The following is a 22,980-nucleotide window of genomic DNA, read 5'->3' as shown; positions in this document are numbered from 1 at the left end:
ACTCATGGAAATCTTTTTTGCACATTTCCAAGAAAGGATTAGTGAATGTCATTTGCTAGGTTTGCTGAGGGATGGGAAGTGAGAGAGAGTAAGCTGGAAAAATCAAAGTGTAAGGGGTTACCTTGATGTTCAAATGTATCTAAAGTGGAAAAAATACGAATCACAAATAAAACTATTGTTGCCTAGAGATGGTAATTCAACATCAAGCTGAGGTGATAAGGAGTGGTTGAAATGGATCTTATCCATGTCATTTGGAATATTTTGTCATTTTGGCAACTTGGAAGTGACTTAGGTTAGATGCCTCTGTTGTAATAATGGTCTTGAGTACTAATATGGGGATGGGACATGATAGTCTGAATCACTCAGCAGAAAGGCACTGAACTGTATAAAAGGCAAGGAAGGATGATCAAAGAATGTTCTTCATTTGGAAGTAAACTGACCTGATTCACACCTTCCAAACTAATGAGCAAACAGAAATGTTGTCATCCTTCCAATTCTGCCCTTTCGCAAATTTTATAATGTAGATTGAGCTTTTAAAAAATTACTAAAATTAGTAAAAAAGGTGTACTTTATGATAAAGTACATTAAAATGTGTATTTTAACCACAAAATGTGTATGAACAAACATATTTTAGGGAGAATTCATGTAAAATGCACATTCTAATTGCAAGACTTGAGTCTACTAAAGCTCCTGCTACCAGCTTCTTTCTTTCAGTTAAGTCTCAAAGGTGCTACAAGATCCCTTTGCATACTGATTTTCCAGACTACCATGACCATGTCTTTGAATATTAGGATAAAATATATACTAAGCAGATAAAAATATGGATTAATGTGAAAATGGGATAGGATGGGCACATGAATGAACAGGTGAAATTCCAAGCATCCAAAAATTGTGTGATCTATCTCTCAAAAAGACTTAGCATCATAGTACTCTCCGAGAATTCTGTTGAACATACTGCTTTTTATGTTATAGTTCATAACACCTTTTGTGCTACTTTCATATTCTGTATATTATAATGGTGCTTTTTTGCTACCAACTATTTTGTCTCGTTTAAGGGTAGCAATATTAGACTCATGTTCCCAATTTTGCAATATCTCTATTATAACCCATTAAAACTTTTCAGTATGCACAATTTGGTATGAACATCATCTGCATTGTCTTCCTTGTTATTTACAAATACTGGATTTCTTAATAATATCCTACTGTTAATGTGGACTGGAGCTACTGACGCTGTCAACATATGAGAAGAAAAATAGATAACCCTAAAAAAGAAACCTAAAATGAGTCCCAAAATTTAAAAAAATTATCACTGTTGAAGAGGAAAAGAAACTGCCTGCAATGCTGACTCAGGTGTTGCCAATGCATTAAAGTCTATTAGAATTTTCCAGCAGCCTGAAGCATGTAGTCTAGTGAATCTAATTCAAGTTGTTTAGCTTTCCTATAGATCTTTATTATATTAGTATGTGCAAATTTATGGAATTTCTTGATGTATATTAAAAAGATGCCCATACAGGCAAATAAGAGTGAGTCTAACATGCTGGTGGAGCATTGATGTTTATTATTATTATTATTATTATTATTATTATATTTATTTATTTCTATAGCACTGTAAATGTACACAGTGCTGTAGATACAGATAATAAATCAATAAAAATATAAAACTTGTCTATGGCGTATCTACAAAAGACATATAAACAGTAGGTAGCAATATAAAATAGAATTAGTTAAAAACCAGGCAACAATTAAAACATCAACATCCACTATCTAATCAAATATTTGGTTTATGGTTTAAAATAACTTTTCTCTGCTTCACATTTCAGTGAAAAAGCATTAGTTGTTCTCAGAACATTTGTTGATATATGATCCAATAGTCAATATCACTCCAGCTTGGAAATTCCATCATCTGATGTCACACACACACACACACACACACACACACACACACACACTATTTAAATATGACCTTTTCAAGAAAATAACAGAACAGTCATTTTCCAGTACCCAAAATATTCATGCAAAAAGATAGGTTTCTATATCTGTGTGAATGGTAAAGATTTGTACATTCTTTTGTTAAAGATGTTTTAAAACTAGCCTGGGAAAGTGTGTGTGAAATGATGAGTATGCCAGTCAGATATGTCCAGGATAGTCTCTATGTACTAAAATGGATCTAATTTATTACAACATGTTGTTTTTTAACCTTAGTTCCCCTAACAAATATATATGACAAACATTTCCAATCTCCATTTTGGGTATAGAGTATATCTCTGGATAAACAAAAAGCATTTATTTGATAATCCAAATGTGTTCACATTCTTTTTTCAATTATCCACATACATCACAATGATTTTCTTTCTGTTGGGGAAAAGGGAAATTGTGGTTTTTTGCTCAGTTTAATAGAGGTTTGTCCAGCAAAAGCATACATTTTAGTGCATATGCATAATTGTAAATAATTCTGTTTCTTTCCTGTAGTAGATGCGTTTCTGCCAGAGAAATATGTTAGAAGTATAAAGAAACCGTATCAAATGTTGAAAGAGACCATTTTAACAGAATGAAATGAAATAAAACCAGACATGGATAGATCTGGGGGGGGGGGGGGAATCTGTCTTAGAGGAAATGTTTGAAATACTCAAAGCCAACAGTAGGTGCAAATTGTATTTATGTTGTCTTAGCATTAAATTTGTATTTCCAAAGGTCAGACCTTGAGATGGAGGTCAGTTTGAACCTAATATTGAATCTGTGAGTATTGTCTTACAGATGATAGGCAGCTTTCTTCCTTACTGCTATTCATAAATCAGTCTTTACCATCCTCAACCCTGAATCTTTGTGTTATATTTGATGTGTGCCAGTGTAAAAATTTGCCAAGCTATACTATGTATTATTTTCTAACATACTATATTGCTATGTATTTCTAATATATAGCCTTCTGTTTTACGTGGGGTGCCACAGGGTTCTGTCTTGGGCCCAATGCTATTCAACATCTTTATAAATGGCTTGCATGATGGAATAGAGGTCATAGCTATCAAATTTGCAGATGGCATGAAATTAAGAGGGGTAGCTAATATCCCAGATGACAGGATCAGAATTCAAAATGACCTTAACAGATTGGGGAGATGGGCCAAAACTGACAAAATGAATGTCAAAAGGGAGAAATGTAAGGTACTACACATGAAGAATTCTTTTTTTAAATGAACAGATAGAGGATGGGTGACACCTGGCTTGAAAACAGTACATGTGGAAGGGATCTAGGAGTCCTAGTAGACCACTAGGTGAACACAAGTCAACAGTGTCACGTGGTAGCTAAAAAGCCAATGTGATTCTAGGCTGCATCAACAGGTCTATATTGTCTAGATTGAGGAAAGTAATAGTACCACTCTATTATTATCAGACCTCACCAGAAATACTGTGTCCAGTTCTGAGTATCACAATTCAAGAAGTATATTGACTAGCTGGAAAGTGTACAGAGAAGGGTGACCAAAATGGTAAAACGTCTGGAAATCACATCCTATGGGGAGCGACTTAGCTGGCTATGTTTACCCTGGAGAAGAGAAGGTTAAGAGGTGACATGATATTTGAAAGGGTATCATATTGAAAAGAAGCAAACTTGTTTTCTGCTGCACCAGAGAATAGGTTCTGGAGCAATGGATTTAAACTACAGGAAAAGAGATTCCACCTAAACATTAGGATAAACTTTCTAAAAAGAGCTGTTCAACTGTGGAACACACTCCCACAGAATGTGGTAGAGCTTCCTTCTTTGGAGGTTTTTAAACTGAGGGTGGATTGTCGGGAGTGCCTTGATTGTGCATTCTTGCAGGGGGTTGAACTGGATGGCTCTTGTGGTTTCTTCCAATTCTATAATTCTAAGCATTTTTTTCTTGCTGAAGTCATCTCAAATGTCTGTCCATGAGCAGCACAAATATTTTGGCCTCCCTAAAACACTATTTTCATTTCTATCATTTATGGAAAGTTACCTCATACTCTCATTCCTCAACAAAACATTGCAAGCCACATACGGTATCACATCCAGTTGAAACTTCTTATTAAGTAGATACTTCAAGGACATTCCTTAAGCCAATGTAATCTGCCAAGTGTCTATGAACTTTTAAAAAGACATGACTCTTTAAACCTAGAATTTTCTTGTCACTGTTAGCATATACAGTGGGGCCTTCTTATCTGCTGGGGTTTGGTTCCAGGATCCCCTGTGGATAACAAAATCCATGGATGCTCAAGTTCCATTAAATATAATGGTAGAGCAAAATGGTGTCCCTTATATAAAATGGAAAATCAAGGTTTGCTATTTGGAATTTATACATTTTGGAATATTTTCAAGCCATGGATGCTTGAATCCATGGATTAAAAAATCCATTGATTAGAAGGGCTGGCTGTATATCTCTTGCAATAAGGCAAATAGTAATACTTAATAATGACTCAGTTTGGTTTCCTAATCAAACTAGTACCTTTGAAATAAAAGTTTGGCTTTCAAAAAAACAACAACCAATCTCTTTCTCCTCTTCCTAATTACTAATTCCACAGAATTCATCCTGATCTATGAGCATGGGTATAGCAAACTGTATGTTAACCATTTAAATATGTACATAGCTATATAAAAAAGCAAAATATATTATCCAAATATATAGTTATATAGCTCTGTTGTGGTGAATAATGGATAGGCACAGGGAGGAAAGAAAACATACAGACATCTTCCTGGAGTAAAAGAAGTCACAACTTTGTTAGCTTACAGTTGTAAACCGGTTAGACGCTCTTAGTTCAGGTTGAAGTGGTATATAAATAAAGCTGTTTGTTATAATTGAAAAGGCTTGGCATGGCATAGGATAGCAGATCTAAACATTAACAACCCACTTGCTTTCCAGTGAGACTCCTGTGACCCTAGTCCACTCTCTGGAGCAGAAACCATGAGATGCTAAGAAAGTAACTGCAGAAAGCAGTGGTTGGGGAATGGATAGAATAATGAAAACATATTAGAAACAGTGGATATGAACTTGAGAAAGTGATGTTCTGAGTAGTTACTTTTGAACTCACAGAAAAGGAAATTTATACCTGTATAGTGCAACAGCTAGAATGTTCTAGAGCTAGATAGCAGGAATTCCAGCTTGCCAAAGTGACTTTCTCCTCAATTCCATGGTCCGCTGTCTAGTGCAACCTGAAGAACATCCCCATACAATTTAAAAATAATATTAAAAAGTAGGGGATGAAAGCTAGGATCCTTCTGCCCAAGAACTGCTGGTAAGCAAACATGGACATTCTCCACTTGTATTCCTTAATGCTATAACAGAAGAATAAAAATAACAGCCAAAGATATCCAAACGTATGCTCCTCCCTATCAGATGGAGCACAATAGGTTTTAAGATTATGTGACTGAGAGGCCTCCACCACAATGGAGTTTGTAGCTGCGTATGACAACTAAGAGTGGGGAGGTTCTTCCATGGTGGCCTAAATCTATGCTGCTTGTAAAAAGATATGGAAAAATTGAAGGGATCTTCCTAGTATCAATGGCCTCTCAATGCGAAATGAGACATAACACAGGAAAGTTCCCATCAATACATAGATCAGTCTTGAAGCAATAACTCGTTATTACATGGAACTGTCATGCACTGGCATCAAAGATCTCCACAGAACTGGAAAGAGTAAGTCTTTGGCAGCCATCTCTGGACTGAGCAGAAGGCTGAGACACAGATAGAGACGTTACAGGTTGCAAGTCATGTGAAGGAAGTGCTGATTCAACCTGAGCTCAGTTCACAGTCAAGAGTCTATATTGAAAACAGGGCTATATTTAGGTTAATGTGATTGAGGACACTTATTTTGAATTGCTTGACCAACAACCTTCAGAGACTTCTCTCAACAATACCATCATAGTGTTGAAAGATATCATAAGGACCATATAGTCCAACCTCCTGCTTTGCAGGAATACATAACTAAAGCACTCCCAACGTAAACACATCTAAACTTTGTTTCCTTGTTTTTCCTCTTGCTTTAACACAGCACCACTTTCATTTTTTAAATTTCTCTTGCAAGTCTGGTGTAATGAGCAAAAGATTTCAATGAATATGATCATATGTATCACATTAGCAAGTATAATTAGACATTATACAGTAATACATACATGGTATTCTTTTATGTCTTATGGCATTACCTTAATGATGTTTGTAGCTTTGAGTGCCAATGGGAATGCAAAATACAAACTTATCCTGAATCTTACAATGCCAGTCACCACCACTGCTTTATAAAAAAGTTATTGTATTGTATATAAGACTACAATATAATTATTTACAACACAAAGGTAATATTACACCTACTTTAAAGGAAATCTCATTTTAAAAAAGAATAATGGTACCAAACACAAATACCTGCTATGTACCACCTTTTCTCTTTAAACTCTTCTTTTGTAACTCACTCTTGAATGTGTTAAGGAATTTATTTATTTTGATTTCTAACAATGTAATTCTGCTTAGATCTGTCACTGTTAGAGAGCAGTAAAGATGCTTTTGCTTCATTAAGAATTCTTAAACATGGTTCAGACAATCAACTGCAACATTAGTCAAGGACTTTACACACTAATACATTGTGACAAGCACTGCAGTAACAGGGTAAAGATCATACTGGGCAGTAGCTTCCAAAAATATTTCTCTTGAATCAGAAGAGGTGTGTTGGTGGGCACAAAGATGTGAGGGGGAGGAAGTGGAATGGTTAGCTTTGCAAAAGCACTCAGACTTCTAACTTGCAGTGAAAAAACAACACTCGGTCTTTCCTATACATCTAGCACAGCCTACATTAATTAATGAACAAACATTAATTAATGCAATAAACATTGGGAAGAGGAGACATCCATATTGGGTTTTTGTTGAAATTAATTTATTTCATGTACCTTCTATTTCGAGAGGATTAAATACAACTGAGTGGATGCTTCAATATTGAGTGGATGCCTCAATATCTTTTTGAATGCATTCACTGGTTATAATGATACTGACCTCGTATTTTTAACCCTGGGATGGACAGATGCAGAAAATGTGGGTGCCGATGTTCACCCCCACCCCTTTGATAGGCCACCCCCCCAACCCACCCTCACTGATGATCATCTGAAAACAAAGCTGGAAGTTATTTTCAATTTTTGTTTATGGCTGGTTTTGTTTTAGAGGGAGGTTATGGGCTCTTTTGAAAGTATTCAACATTCTTGAAGATGCCCAAGAGGGGCTTTTGTCCAGTTTGGGCCAATTGTATCTCCTTAGGAGGTACCAGGTACCACTGATGGAATTTTTTAAAAATCCTAGCAAACATCAGTGGTACCTGGAACATCAAGCAGCCTACAAGCTGATTTGTTCTAATCTGCAGATTGCTTAAATAGCACAGGCTGGATTATTTATCTGTTGATTTGATACAAAAGTTAAAAGTTTTGGCATTCAAAAGTTTTTTAAAAAAGCACACATCTCCCTGCTTTCACATTAAAAGCCGAAAAGTTATTTGCCTGCTGGCAAAAATAGAGCAGGAAGGTGGCCAGCCTAGCCTTCTGTAGGGAAGGGGGCAACACACAGTCTGCACTTTGTCCATTCCTCTTCTAGAAGGTCCCCCATCCTTTTGTCAAGCAGTTTCAGGAGGCTGGTGAGACCACAGTATGGAGTGAGGAGAAGATGGAAAAGTTCACATCCACCAGACCCACTGTATATGTCTTAATATGGATATAAACCATAATTACACATGAGGCTTCCACATATCCTGCAGAAAAATGCAAGAGTGCTGACTCTTATTTTGTTCTTGTCCCACTCCACACACATTAGAGATATGATAACAGAGCCTAGCAAACTGGTATCATATGCAATCCATACAAGTTGATTAAACAAACGATGTATTTATCCACAATTGATTCAGTAGTCAATATCCAACCATGAGGTGTTTGTTAATCCAAAATTGATTTAAATGTCAACATCCTTGAGTGAAAAGGGACATGCACTTTTATATTTAGTAACTTTCTGGCATCCCATTGAGCAGCAACAACTGCAAGTATTTCCTGTACCTGTTGGTCAGTTTTTTGGTTTTTTTTACATTGGCTTCCAGAAATGTTGGTCCATTCTTTCTTATGGAACTGTTTCAGCTAAGTTACAGTTTAAGGTTTCTTTGCATATAGAGTTGACCTCAGCTCTTGCTGCAACACTTCAATGACATTTATGTCCAGACTTTGAACAGACTATTTTAAAACATGGAAGCTGTTTTTCTGCAGCCATTCTATGGTAGATATGTTTGTATGTTTAGGATCATTGTCGTGTTGCATTACCTGCTTTTGGCAGAGCATTAACCCTCAGGCAGATCATCTGACACTCACCTTCAGAACCTTTTGATTCATTGCAGAATCCATAGTTGTTTCCATCATGGCAAGCTGTACAGATCCTGAAGTAGCAAAGCTGCCCATATTATCATATTCTCACCACTATGCTGACAATTCAGTCTACATTATTCTGTTCAAATTCAGTTGTTGTGGTTTTTGGTGATGGGGGAACTTTGGCCCGTTACAGACGGGCTGAGGCGCCCCCATCACGTGATAGGGGTTGGCCGGGGACCTAGCGTCCACACTGGCCTCACCCCTAGCACGTGACGGGGGCGTAATAATGGCGGCACCCTATACGCACAGGCGCTGCCATTATTATGTGTCGGACGCATAGCGTCCGCACGTTGCGCGGTGCTTATGACGTTGCGAGTGCACCATTGGTGCCTCACGGCATCATAACCGCACCACGAGAAGAAGCGCCATTTTGGGGCTTTTTTCTCTGCGCGGAAGCCATGCGGTTTGGCTGCTACGGCTCCCTCACAGAGCAACCAGCAGCGCCGGCAGACCGCCGCTTTTAGGCGGTCTGTAACGCACCTTAATATTTCTCACAGAGGCCCAAAACTTCTACCTTGGCTCATCTGTCTGGAGAATATTGTACAAGATGTCCTATGATCATCTATGTGATCTTTAGTAAAGTGTATATATGCAGCAATATTTTTTTTCTTCTTTCTTTCTCTTTTTTAGACAGCAGTAATTTCCTCCAGACTATCTTTCCACAAACACCATTCTTGTTTAGTTCTTTTCCTAGTCACTGAGTCATGAATGCTCATATTACCCTATACAAATGACTTGTAGCTTCTTCACTGTTACTCTGAAGTTCCTTGGAACTTTCTTTCTTTCAGCTCTTGAGACAGCCTCTCCCATGACGAGGTTTTCAGTGACATTTGCAGGAGAGCATGGTGAAAATCAAATTCTGAGAAGTTCCACAAGCCTAGATCTGACATGTGATCAGGGGAGGAAGAAGGGCTGGAGTGAGGGACAGGGTATGGCGATGAAGGAAAACATGCCCACAGACAACCAAGTACAATCCTCTAGGAGGAAGAAGAGGGAGGAGAAAATTTAAAAAAAAGGAAAGAAACATCTGCGTGGATTTGAAGTCCTGGGCAAAAAATACACTTTGAAAAAGAAAACTCAAGGTATCCCAAGAAGCATTTAGAGTTGGGAGAAGGGATATCCAGGTACAATTTACAGCACTTTATAAATAATAATAATAATAATAATAATAATAATAATAATAATACAATTTGAAACAACTAAAACAAAAAGTCCTACTACTTTCAGTCAATGCATACAGACCCTGAGCTGATGCAAGCAGAAATTAACATTTATATCTATCCTGACCCCTATGTATTCATGGTTTACTTAATGTATAGAAAACGAGTTGCAGAATTGGTTAATATAAATCATATTGGACATTTGGTTTGGATTCATTAAGGCTGTCATGGGCCTGAAACAGATGGGTCAAATAGCCTAGCACAAAGCCATGCCAGTCCCATTTGCGCTGGGACTGTGGCAAACACATGTGCCCAGTCCCAATATGGGCTGCTGCCGTGGTCCTAAACCAGGGCACTGGAAGGAGCAGATTCTATCCCCTCCTTCTTGGCCTGGTTCTTTCCGGATGACGCAGGCTTGGTGGGCTTCTGGATGCATTCAGACTGTGTGTTATTTGAATGCTATGCCCTGAACGCAGCCTGAATCTGCATCATTTGGCCTGTGTGTTTCAGGTCATGGTTCATATTGACTTGAGCACTGGACGATGACTCTGGAGACCAAGGTTTGAATCCCCACTCAGCCTGGAAACCCACTGGATGACCTTGGGTATGTCATGGTTCCTGCACCTCAAATGAAAGCAAAGGCAAATCCCCTTTGAATAAATCTTGCCAAGAAAACCCTTTAATAGGTTCACCTTAGGTTTGCCATAATATGGAAAGACTTGAAGGCACACAGCAACAACAAATCATGGTAGGCCTATGGAATTTCTATATTTTTTTATTATTCAAAAACATTTTGTTCCACTGTGTATATTTACAATGCAAATTGAGGAAATGAGGGCAAAACCTATTTGGCCTTACATGAATCATGCCAAAGAGAGGAGAAATTAACTTTTTGGTCCTATCACCATCCCAGTGAAAAGCAGAGCTGCTGCCTTTGCATCAGGGATTTTCTTCTAACAGAAATCATGAAATAGCCACAAGGCTTCCTTTCCTCCAACACTGACCATTAGTTTCTTTTTAAAATAGCCACATGAGCCAAACCACATGACAAATGTCTCATCTAGTTTAGCTATCCTTATAGATTAGACCTTTTAAATAAAATAAAATGTCCTGTAGTGATTCTCTAATAAGAACCATTTTGTTTAATAAGGAGATGGCTTCTACAGGGGGTGGGTTACACATGAGGAATGAGATACATGTGACATATAGTTTATGTAATATGTGGTCAAAGACATATTAAATATTGAAGAACATCTATAATTATATTCTTTGATTTAATCATTAAGATAAAGACATGCACTTCTTAACATATGCCCTGGCACATTAAAATCACATATATCATGAAATTTCTCCTCTGTGTGTAAATTTGAAAAAGAATATCTCAGAGCTGATAAAATGCCAATGCTATTGTATCAGAATGTTCAAAATAAGAATTCTTTTTCTTGATTGCTAACACAGTTCTGTCTCGATATGTAGGAACAATGACAATTACAACATAATAGAGGTTGGAATTCATGTGAAATATTCCAAGTGTGGGGACTTCAGAGTTTGACTAGGTTACATTCAGGCTGCTTTGAGTTTGTTGTCATGTGCCATTAATTTGTTTCCAATATATGCCAACCCTAAGGTGAAGGTATCACAGGGTTTTCTTGGCAGGATTTGTTCAGAGTGGAGCCTCTGCCTTCCTCTGAGGCTGAGAGAGAGTGACTTGTCCAAGGTCAACCAGTGGGTTTCCATGGCTGAGCGGGAATTCAAACCCTAGTTTCCAGTCATAATCCAACATTAAAACCACTATACCAAACTGCCTCTACATCAGGGTGATATCAGGGTGAAAAACTGACACTTTTACTTGTGAATGGGGACATGAAGTGATAAACATTTCAATTAATGCCATCCAATCTACATTAGCCAGGGTGACCCAAGAGCGTCTCAGTTCAAGCAAACTTAAAAATTAGCCCTGCTTAATATTCACCTCTTGGCTTAAGCATGGATATAGATGTAAATTTGAATAGTTAACACACTATGTTTAACATTGTCCCTTTTCATAATTTCTATATGTAATCATAACTCTAATTTTTGTCAGTATAACAAAAAGAACAACATATATGGGTTAAAATAAAGTTTATAGATTTTTTTGCACTAGAGCAATACTTTTTTTGGCTTTTTTCTTAGTCCATTGATTCTTTCAGTATCTTTATGCTTCAATTTTAACAATATTGATAACAAATTATTTAACAATAGATTAATTTCTGCAATAGCTATGTATACATTTTTGGCAATTTTGGGCATTAGAGTAGTATAAATAACTATTTATTTATACTAATTCAGGCCTAAAATGGGTTCAATTTATTTAAATAAATAAATCTCTGTATAGAACCTTTCTAAGAGGAAAACTGGAAGACGCACTTCTCAACAAAAACATATGGAGAATATTTCTTCGAAATATAAAGATGCAATTGTCTGAAGAAGCTATGTCTGTTATCCAGTAGAGGTGATATAAGAGGCAAAAAACAAAATAAAACAATTTATGTATCTTTTCCATCCTGACAGCTGTGACAATGACACAAAATGCCATGCCTGCCAAGAGCTTTTATCAAGTATGTTATAACAACCAGTAATAAGTGTAAATAATAAATGCCAAAAATCTTATGGGAAGCAGCAGCAATGGTAAACAGTTTTTGGTGCTTGCTGATAGGGATTTGCTGGTCTTGGAATCCCTGGTTTCCCAATAGAGGTTTGGCTTGACAATAAACAGCAGTTTAATACTTTATCTAATCCCAGCCAGGAGGTGAATTCAACAGCAAGCTTTTGCAGATGTTCACATCCAATAATCTATCCATAATTGATGAAACAGGGAGGTCAGATGTAATGGTTGCTACTACTCCAGCAACAAATAAATGGTTATTGACAAAACAAGCCAGTGTGGCGCGGAGCGCTGAGCAGCGACAAGTCTGAAAACTGTACAGAGACAGAAGTAGGGATAAGGACACAGTCTTTCATCTTAAGGATTTTTCACTATAATGTGTACTATAAAGGCCATTAAGGAACACACAAACAGATGGAGAGAACTTGTGAAGGAGCATGGTTCTCCAGAGATGGTAAAGAAAACCATGAGCTAAATATGATTAAGATGACTGAAGATTTGGGTAAGTAGAAATTCACGTTCTTCTACAGTAACACTGTTGTCCACATATCTGAAAAGCTTTTTATCACATCAATATGCTACACTAATATACTTGACTGGCAGCATGATGTTGCTTTTTATAATCCTGGTATCATTGTGTGTGCATGTATATGTGTAAACATGAAAATACTGGAGTAAATCAGTAGTTGTATATGTTTTTATACACACAAACAAACATATAGATATAATGTATGTATAAATAGAACTCTTCCAGTTTCTGATTTACTGCAGTAATTTATACAGCTTTCATTTCTACCAATTAATATTTACAATACACTAGTGATATACATAATTTTGTCTTCAGCTAGACGCTAAAGATGAGTTTACATTATAGACATAAACTTACTAACTAAACAGTTTGGGTAATCAGTTTCTTTTTTGAAAAATATAGAAAAAATAACTGTTCCAAAATATAGTTAAATCTACACAATTTATAGAAATACACTTTAATATAGTATTATGCATTATTTTTTTAAACATACAGCTACAAATAAACATTGGAATCAAGGGCACATTTAAACACTAATTTTTACAATGTTTACTGACATAATAATATGTAACACTGTGGAGTGAAATAGTAGCATCATTACCATGTAAAACAGTGTAAAAACATTTCAGATAGTAATAGTTTAAATACTGATATAGCTATATTCATAGCAGGGAACATTAGGTTGATTTATTTCACAGTTTACTACAAAAGCTTTCTGATCAGAAGAGAAATAAATATACATATGATGAAAATTAAGTAGCAGAATGAACTGGAGCACCTAATATTCGAGGTGTTATTGTGTAAAGAATATTAATCTGTGTGCATCTGAGGGGGGGCGGGGAATTCTCAAGAATTGGCATCAGGTATTTACTCACTTGATTTTTTCCTATGAAACTCCAGCAGTATGGAAAAACATAATTTTCAGATTATAAAATATTATTTTTAAGGCATTGCTTACACTTAAAGCCTTAAAAGTAACATTCTGAAGAACCCTGCTGGATTTAGTTCTAATTAACTGTTACTTTAATTTTTTAATTAAATGTCTAGTATTTATCCACCTTTAAAAGGCATGGGCTAAACTACTTGGACATAATGTGAGGACTGTTAGAATATGAACATACTAATATTTGATTATATATGTTTTAAACACGGTGTGTCAAATTCTTTCTACATAGAGAATTGCCATGTTAAAAATAATTATGTACACAATGAAGACAAATGTTGGGGGGGGGGGGGGAACCAAGAGTAATGTTGAAGTCAAGAGCTTAAAAGAATATATAGTGGGCCCTTGGTATCTGCTAGGGTTTGGTTTCAGAATTCCCTGTGGATGTTCAAATCCCATTAAATACAATTGCATAGTAAAATCGTGTCCCTTACATAAAATGGCAAAATCTAGGTTTGCTATTTGGAATTTATATATATTTTAAATATTTTCAAACTGTGAATGCTTAAACCTGTGGATTAAAAAAATCTGTGATATGTAGGACTTACTGTAGCTAACTTTACAGAACAATTCCATACATGTCTATTCAGACAATGAATATAAGATGCAAATACAGAATTTTCCTCTTACATTTATATATAACATTTTTATCTGATATAAAAGGTCCCCCAAACTGAACTGTCTTACTTCAGCATAAGCATATATTGTTGTTGTATGCCTTCAAATTGTTTCCCACTTATGGTGACCATAACACTAATTTATCATGTGATTTTCTTCAGAGAGATTTGCCATTACTTTCTTCTGAGATGCGTGACTTGCCCAGTGTGTTTCTAAGGCTGAGCAGGAATTTGAATCCTGGTCTCTTGGAGTCCTGATGTACCCTGATCTGGGTACAACTCACAATAAGGCTCAAGTCTGAGGACTGAGTAGTGGAGCTAGATGTGCAAGTGAAGCTGAAAGAACAGAGGACAGTTTTTAAAATCTACTCCCTTACATAAATATATTGTTGGCATGCAGCAGAAAATAAAGCAGAAATTGACCTGCTTTCCAAGCTATTGGTTACATAAGAAGCTAATGACTTGTTTCCTGGTTTATCTTCCAAATGCAGCTCTGCCTCTTATTTCCACCATTTAATCCCAGTGAGGGAGTGGGATTCCTGAACTGTCTGGAAGTAGTTTGGGGATGGATAAAGGCAAATATGATGAAGCTAAATCCTAACAAAGTGGAAGGTCTGTGGATTTGCGAATTCCTGAAGGTTTGTTATATTCCTCTGACGAGTCAAGAACACAGCTCTCTCAAAGGTGGCACACATGGCAGGCCAGAAGTGCTACACTATCAATCACCTTCAGAAAACTCATCAGTTTTAGCCTTATCTGGAGAAACCAGACCAGTGACTCATGCTATGGATTTCATCCAAGATGGCTGAATTACTCTATACAGGATTGGCTTCAAAAACTTCAGATTTTTCAATGGGCATAGAATGCAGCAGCAAGGATGCTTGTGGGTTACAAGGAAATAGAACACATCACATTGATTCTGTACTAATTACATTAGCCCACTTTAAAGAGCTGGTTTTAGCTTTAAATCCCTAAATAATCTGGTATGTGGCTTCTTGAAGGAGCATCTGTACCTTAATGAACCTGCTTGAGCATGGGATTCTGCTGTCTAGTTTACCATTGAATGGATAAGAGACAAGGCCTTTTTGAAGATGGCCCTGCATCTCTGGAATTTCAAGTGGCTCTATTATTGCTATCCCCCCCCCCCCCCAAGTAACCTTATAATTTTATTTCATTCTGTACTTTTGAGTACTGTTCATTTTTAAGGGGCATATCTGTCTTTAACACTATGAACATGGTGGGGTGCTAGCCTCTGCCTGTGGATGTTCTGCTGCAGGGGAAACACTCCACATAGCAACTGCCGGCTAGAGGAGTGAAGGGTCACAAAATTTCCCCTGGAGCAAAGGAAGACACTGGGAATATCCAAAAAGATCCAAAAGCCCCCTCATGTGATCAAATTGCCAAATTAGTGATCATGAGTGGAAGGGTGAGACCAGAGGAAACACCATGACTGCTGTGTGAGAAGTCTGCTCTTAAAATGCAACATGTTTCATCTTTAAATGAAGAAAATAAAGGCTGCAGTCAACTTAAAAGATGCTTTAGACATGACGAGATACATACCTCTAATCAAAGTACTTCTCTGTGTGACTGGCATAGAAAATATTTTGCTTGTACAGAAACTTTAATTTCTTTATAATATTTTAAAACACCCCTTTACTTTTCTAAGGGGGTTTCTTTTTAGAGCAACTTCAATAATGCAAGAAGCAAAAAAGCAAAGAAAGGAGGAACTTTAATGAATTCTGAATAAGATGGCAATTTGTAGACTTTTGAAGAGCCTCAGCATTCCTATTTAATTTGCACAGCAAAACAATAGATAAACTAACATTTGATTATTTCCATATTGATTGTAATACAAGTGAATTTAATTTTTCGAGAGAGAACTAGGCCCCATTGCATGCTTCCCTGCAGAAAAAATGAAAGACTTTAAAGGACAACTGGGTTCCCCAGTTATGAAGCAGGTATTTGGAAAGTAGGATCCAAGGTGGCTTACAGCCAAGTCGAAACAACAAAAACTTCGGAGAAATCTCATTAACAAAACCATAACACAGATTTATCCTTCAGCTACACAGGCAAAAGCAGAGGAAAACTGAAAGATTCAATGAAACTATCTGTAGCCAAAAAGAAAAGTAAGCCTCAATGGATGACAGATGAAACACTTCAAGCAGTCAAGGACTGGAACAGAAGTGAAAGTTAAAGGTGACAAGAAATACAGCCAGAAACTGAATGTAACCATTCAATGTCTTGTCTACAAGGTTAAGGGAAACTACTATGATAATCAGTGAAGAGAAATAGAATTTGACAACAAACAATCATTTCAATGAGATCTGAGAAATCAGAGGGAAATTTAAACCAAGAGTGAGGATGTTCTATGCAAGGGACCACATTTTATGCTCAAGAAGAAAGAAAAAGACAATGGAAACAATATGTGGAAAAACTATATAAAAGAGATGAAAGAAGAAGAACCATATGAAGAGAAACTTCCACTTTAAAAAAGTGAAGTAGAAGCAGCACTCAGAGTGCTTGAGAGAAATACCATACAGACTTGTGTATAAGTTGAAAAATTTAGGTCAAAAAATTGACCTAACTGATACCCAAAAAACCCTGGCTCAGCTTATACACAAGTCAATACAGTACTTGACCCGAGCCTCTCCCCAGCCGGGCTGCCTCCTCAAGGGACAGACCAGCTGGGGAGAGGCTGGGAAGGGCAACCAATCGCCCTGCAGCCTGTCCCCAGTCGAGCTCCTTCCTAAAGTCTGACCCTCAATTTATCCATGGGTCATAACAAAACCCATAATTTTGGACCCAAAAGTTGGTCTCAACTTATACACGAGGTCAACTTATAGTTGCGTACATATAGTAAGTTACCAAGAGCAGATGGCATGCCAATAGAGTTGCTTCAGCCTAAAGGGACAGATTCTACTCTAGTCCTAACCAAAATCTGTCAACAAATATGCAAAACTAAAGACTGGCTCACAGATTGGAAACACTCAGTATATATTCCAATCCCCAGGTAACAGGACACCAGGAATTGCAATAATTACATCTATTTCCCATGCCAGCAAAATGATGTTCAAAATTCTATAACGAAAACTTTTATCATATATGGCGAGGGAAGTGTGAGAAGTCCAAGCTGGATTCAGGAAAGGAAGAGGCACTAGGGATCATATTGTAAACATACACTAGACCAGGGGTAGGCAACTTGCGGCCCGTGGGCCGGATGCGGCCCGGCAAGGCCTTGGGACCGGTCCCAGCCTGGTTCTGCTGCCGATTGCCGCCGGGGCCTTTGGCCTCTTGCGTGCAGGGGCAAGGGGGGCAACTGTCTATAGACGCCTCAGAAACATGCATTTATATTAACATTTTTTAAAAAATCAGCAATTTTTTTTGCGTGTCCTCCACTTTTTTTAAAAAAGTGTACACCATTTGAAAATGTTGTCCTACATTTGTCCCGGTTTATTTATTTATTTAAATTTTTTAAAAATTATTTAGTTATTTATTTTTTGGCTTCGGCCCCCCCAGTTGTCTGAGGGACAGCGACCCGGCCCCCGGCTCAAAAAGATTGCCTACCCCTGCACTAGACAATGGCATGTACCAAATAATTTAAAAAGAAAATTGGCCTGTGTTTCATAGACTACAGCAAAGCCTTTGATTTTACAGATCATGAAAATCTATGGACCTCTCTTAAAGAAATCGGTATGCAACAATATTTTATTGTCCTGATGAATAACCTGTACTTAGGATAAGAGGTTGGTTCCTGTAAGAACAGAATATGTAGAAACAGAATGGTTTCCAACTGGCAAGAGAATCAGGCATTTTTTCTATTTAACTTGCATGGAGAAAATATCATACATAAGTAGGATTAGGTACAGAGGAAGGAGGTGTGAAAATTTGAGGAAGGAACATCAACAGTGTAAGATATGCAGACAACATCATACTATAGCAGAAAATAGCAAAGACTTGGAATGACTATTGAAGAAAGTCAAAACAGTATGTGTAAAGGCAAGTTTACAATTGTCCCTGAAAGGTGTACTGTGATTGGGTGTATCTGATGCTGGACACACCAATGCCATAGAAGTACTGCCAGGTCAAGTAGGGTAAATGAGTTGGTTTGTTATGTAACAAACTACTATCATGTTGTCCATGGTAACCTGGACAGTCCTGTCACGGTGTTTCTCAAACACCTTCAACGCTTTGATCACTGCTAGCAGTTCCAGTGCGTTGATGTGAAGAGTTGAGTCCTGGTGCAACAAATGTTCTTGTACTATCATCCCAATGCAATGAGCACCCCAATCCATCAAAGAAGCATTTGTGGTCACCACCTTTGATGAATCTGATATCTGAAACAGCATGCCCAATACAAGATAGTGCCACTTTGTCCACCACAGGAGAGACAGTAGGACATAGTGAGGGACCATTAATTGAATGGACTGGTGGTCACAGAGAGGATTGAAGTGTCACAGGAACCAGCATTGTAGGGCCCTGAAGTTTAGACTGGATAGATAAGCTACTGCTGTAATGGCTGCCATAAGGGCAAGTAGTTTCTGTATCATATAAGCAGAACATTGAGGCTGGCACAGGATGTGAAAGAGTGGCAGTGGTACGGGGTGGGTGGGTGGAGACAGAGGCTGACAAGAAGGAGTGGATGGACAATAAAAAGGCAAAGATGGGGAATGCTCCCAATATCAAGGTGAAGAAGATGATCAATGTCGAGAAGCGTCTGATTGTCTCCTCCTGCCATGCCCTGTGTAAAAGCTGGAGACAAGGAGGAGGAAGCAGAGGAACCCAGCCTTGAGCCTGGCCTCAATTCCTAAGTGCCTGTGCCAGCAGGGACTGCTGTCAATAAAGACAATCAGGAACCTGGTACCAGTGCAGCAGAGGTTCCTACCAGCTTGGGCATTGAGGAGACTGAGGAGCCAGACTTACCTGTGCCTTCATTCAGCCAGTGGAGATTGGAAAGACAAGGCATGTGTCGCTCTCACAGAATTTATACGGAACGCTGACCAATAACCAGTGAGAGCTGGAGATAAAAGCCTGTGAAGAATGCCAAAACATTCTCACCTTGAAACCACCCTCACCTTGAACTCTCGTGTTGCCTGACCCTCTGGATCGGACCTTTGACTGACAATTCTAATTGTCCCAACCCTGAATATTCAGACTGCTTGATGACCCTGCTATTTTGAACTCTTGGTATGCTCTGATTTCCTGGACTTCTGATACTCTGAATTTAGATTGTTTCAGACTGTCGTTGTTACTCTTTTCCCCAACCGTTATCTTGATACCAAAGACTCTGTAAACTCTGTGGCTTTTGGCTACTGGCAGCTTTCTCAGACACCTCCATGGTGATTTTGAGCAGCTTTGGTATCAACATGGCAATCGATGGTACAGCCAATCTGAATAATAATGTTTATTTTGGTAAGAAGAGGAATAAGAATTATAGGAGAAAGGTCTCTCTCTCCACAAAGCCTCACAATGATACCAATCAAGGTATGAAACTGAAGTATAAGGGGAATCTTCAGGATATGGATAATCATGGATGGAAGAAGAGTAGGATTGCTTGTGTATCAAAGGAGATGTCTCTCTTCAGGGTGAAGGTGGTGGCTACAATGACCAGGAGGATAGCTGAGTGGGCGTGCCACTAGTTGAAACATATTGCTCTGACTGAGCCTCCAAGAGTGGGTCCAATGAAGTGGATGTAGCAATAGGAGGAGGAAGAGGAGGAGGGGAAGGCACAGCAACCTGGGAAGTAGGAGCTGTCAGTGCTGAGAGAGTAGTACAGTGGCCCTTCCCTTACGCAGGGGATATGTTCCAGATCCCCCCGCATAAGGGGAAATCTGTATATGCTCACACCCTATTGCATACAATGGAGGGCGTGCTCGCAGCTCAGGGCAGCATGCAAACCATTGGTGCACGCACCATTTGTTTCATTGGCGCATGGCTTCTGCATAAGCTAGAAGCCTCATATAGTGCGCCCGCATATGGTGCAGGTGCACTATAACATTTTGGGAGAACAAAGGTACTGTTTGATTATCAGAAGGTTTTGATGTCTTTTTCTCTTCTTTTACCAATGGAATCCTGGAATTGTCCTGGATTTGAGACTGTCCTCTGGGGAAGGCTGGTCTTTTCCAGCCAAACTTTGAGTGTCTCTTGTCAGATCAATCCAATGGGAGAGCATCTGATATCAACAGTACTGAGGGAGGGCTGGTTGGATTAACACTTGATACCGATATCGATTCTATCACTGAAGGGTACAGTTTTGGTATCGAAGGAGTTGCTGACTTGAGGCCACCTGGTCAGCCACTCAGAGGGATTGTTCCCAACAGTGGATTTTCAGGCACTGAGCTCTATTTTTCACGGCTTGCGAGGTGAAGCCTCTACAGATGGAGCAACAGTCAACAATATGTCCATCCCCCAGGCAGAAAAGGCACTCAGAGTGCACATTTTAAAGGCCACAAGAAGAGCAACGTTTGAAAAGAATAGGTCATAGAAAAAAGCAGGAAAAATGAAGATGCTAAGAAGAACAAAGGGGATGGGGGAAAGGAGGGAATGCGGATAAAACGACAACAAGGGATTATTTTTTTTCTTTCTTTTAGTGGTAGATGATAGTAAAAATGGAGGGAAACTGAAAGAGGAATCAAGAAACTAAAGAAAAGTTATCCTCAGCTCAGGAACAGTCCAAGAGAGAAATTTGCTCTGCTGGCAGATGAGCAGAAACTGAGGGAAGCTAATTTGGTGGGCTGGGACATGTGCAATAGTGGGAGGAGGAAGGGTGTTCCCACCAAGCTACTCAGCTCTGGAATATTCCGTGGAGATTCTCTGCACAGGCGCAAACACATTAGTATGAGGCACAGTGTCCACGATGAACTGAAGCTGTTCTATGCTTTGGATTTATCATGAGAAGATAAGACTAGAGTCAGTTTGGCTTGGAGGTCTGTAGTAGACCCCCACAATGACATCCCTATTGTTTCTTTTCCCTTTAATTTTTACCCAGATGCTCTCAACCTGGCTTCTAGGATTTAAGTCATGGATCTTTTTATTGGTGTAAATATCCCTAAAATATAATACTGTTTGGTCTATTTCTCTGGCCTGTTACTATATTCTAATCATGAGACTCATCTCACCAGTTTTAGTGATGCCTATTATATCATATTTGCTTTGCTGTGTTAAGAGTTCAAGTTCATCTTGTTTATTTCCCATGTTCTGTGAATTCATGTAGAGACATCTAAGACCATGGGCCATTTCCCACCTGCCTTTTTAAGGGGTTTTCCCTCCCACTGTTGGGTTCTTGTACTATTTGCCTTGTCCTCCATATAACATTTGAGCTCTTATCTTCAGAACTTGATGAACTGCTGCCCTCATGAATACTGTCTCCCTGCCCCACAAAACTCAGTTTAAAGCTCCCCAATCAGATCTTTCAGACTCTTAGCAAAATGTTCCTGCCAGTTGCTGTGATGTACAACCCATCTGTGAAGACACACCCAACTAAAGATGGTGGAAAATTTGGATGTGCAACGGCGGTACCCTGGTGAGATCAAATTCTTCTACTCAAAAACGCTCTGATGCTGAATGTAAAGTTCAAAAAGGGGGAAGTTTAATTTGAAGAACAAAAATAAAGAGTTTTCTCCTCCCCAGCTCTAGATAACTTGAAATAAAAGATACTTTACAATTTGGGTTTCAGTAATCTTCAGGATGTCATCTCTCTGGATATCTCCTCACTCAATGGAGCTGGTGCAGGGTCTTTCAGCTCCTGATTTCTTTGTCTTCTTTGATGCTGGTAACTAATTTGGCTAACTAGTTCCTGGTAACTAAAATGGCTAACTTGTTTTTGCTAACTAAATTGGCTAACATGTAAGAAATGCCCTTTCCGGCTGTCTGGGCCTGTTTGCCACCAAAAGACAGCTCTCTGCAAGCTCACAGCAAAGATTGCCTAAAACTAAAAGCCTCTAGCTAAAATAGAGTATGCTGGGAAGGGGCAAACCAAACCTGGAAAAATGCAGGGGATCCTACAGCTCCTCCCACAACTAATATAACGAACATTTCCTACACTAAAACATACCATGGCCTGAACCAATATGAAAGGAAATGTAGGGTGAGATTCAAACAGTCCTGGCTGGATATCACACCATCCCTTGCCAGAAGTCCATCTTTATGAAACAGCACACCATGGTCCAATAAGCCAAATCTTTCTCTAGAACTAGTTGTTCACCTCCACTATTCTTCTTTCCCTTCATGTAACATGCCCTTCCACTGGGGAGATAGATGAAACTACAACCTGTGAATACAGGTTCTTCAACTTCCTACTTAGGGCCTCATAATCTATTATGATATTCTGAAGGCCATGCCATGTGGCATCATTTCCCACATGGCCTAAAAGAAAAGGATAAAATTGAGTGGGCTTGATGAGTCTTGTCACCCTCTCTGTTACGTTGTGGATTTTTGCCCCAGTCAGACAGCCACTTCACGAGATATTCTGTAGGTCCGCAAACCACTGCATCTGTTCCTTTCAGCAGGGAGTCCCCTGCCACCACTGCACACCTCCTTTGAGGATTGTCTGAGGCCATTCTGTGTGGTGAACCGTCCAAGGTCTCATGCACATTCCCTGAGGACTGACATAGCTACTCTCATTGCTGTTCCTTACCATCTCTGATAAAGGAGAGAACATCATGTTGATTCTGTAGCTCTAAACTGACGGAATGGTCCTGGTTTT

General features: G+C 38.7%; 1 protein-coding gene across 9 annotated transcripts in view; it reads right to left on the bottom strand.

The window, feature by feature from the left end:
* Positions 1–22,980, bottom strand: part of TTC29 (tetratricopeptide repeat domain 29) — a 130,624-nt gene that overhangs the window by 46,215 nt on the left and 61,429 nt on the right. The window lies entirely within an intron of this gene.

This window comes from Sceloporus occidentalis, unplaced genomic scaffold, assembly GCF_023333645.1.
Source record: "Sceloporus occidentalis isolate IW3139 unplaced genomic scaffold, rSceOcc1.0.p SCAF_5, whole genome shotgun sequence".
In the NCBI taxonomy this organism is placed as follows: domain Eukaryota; kingdom Metazoa; phylum Chordata; class Lepidosauria; order Squamata; family Phrynosomatidae; genus Sceloporus; species Sceloporus occidentalis.
This window is presented reverse-complemented; position numbering and strand designations above follow the sequence as displayed.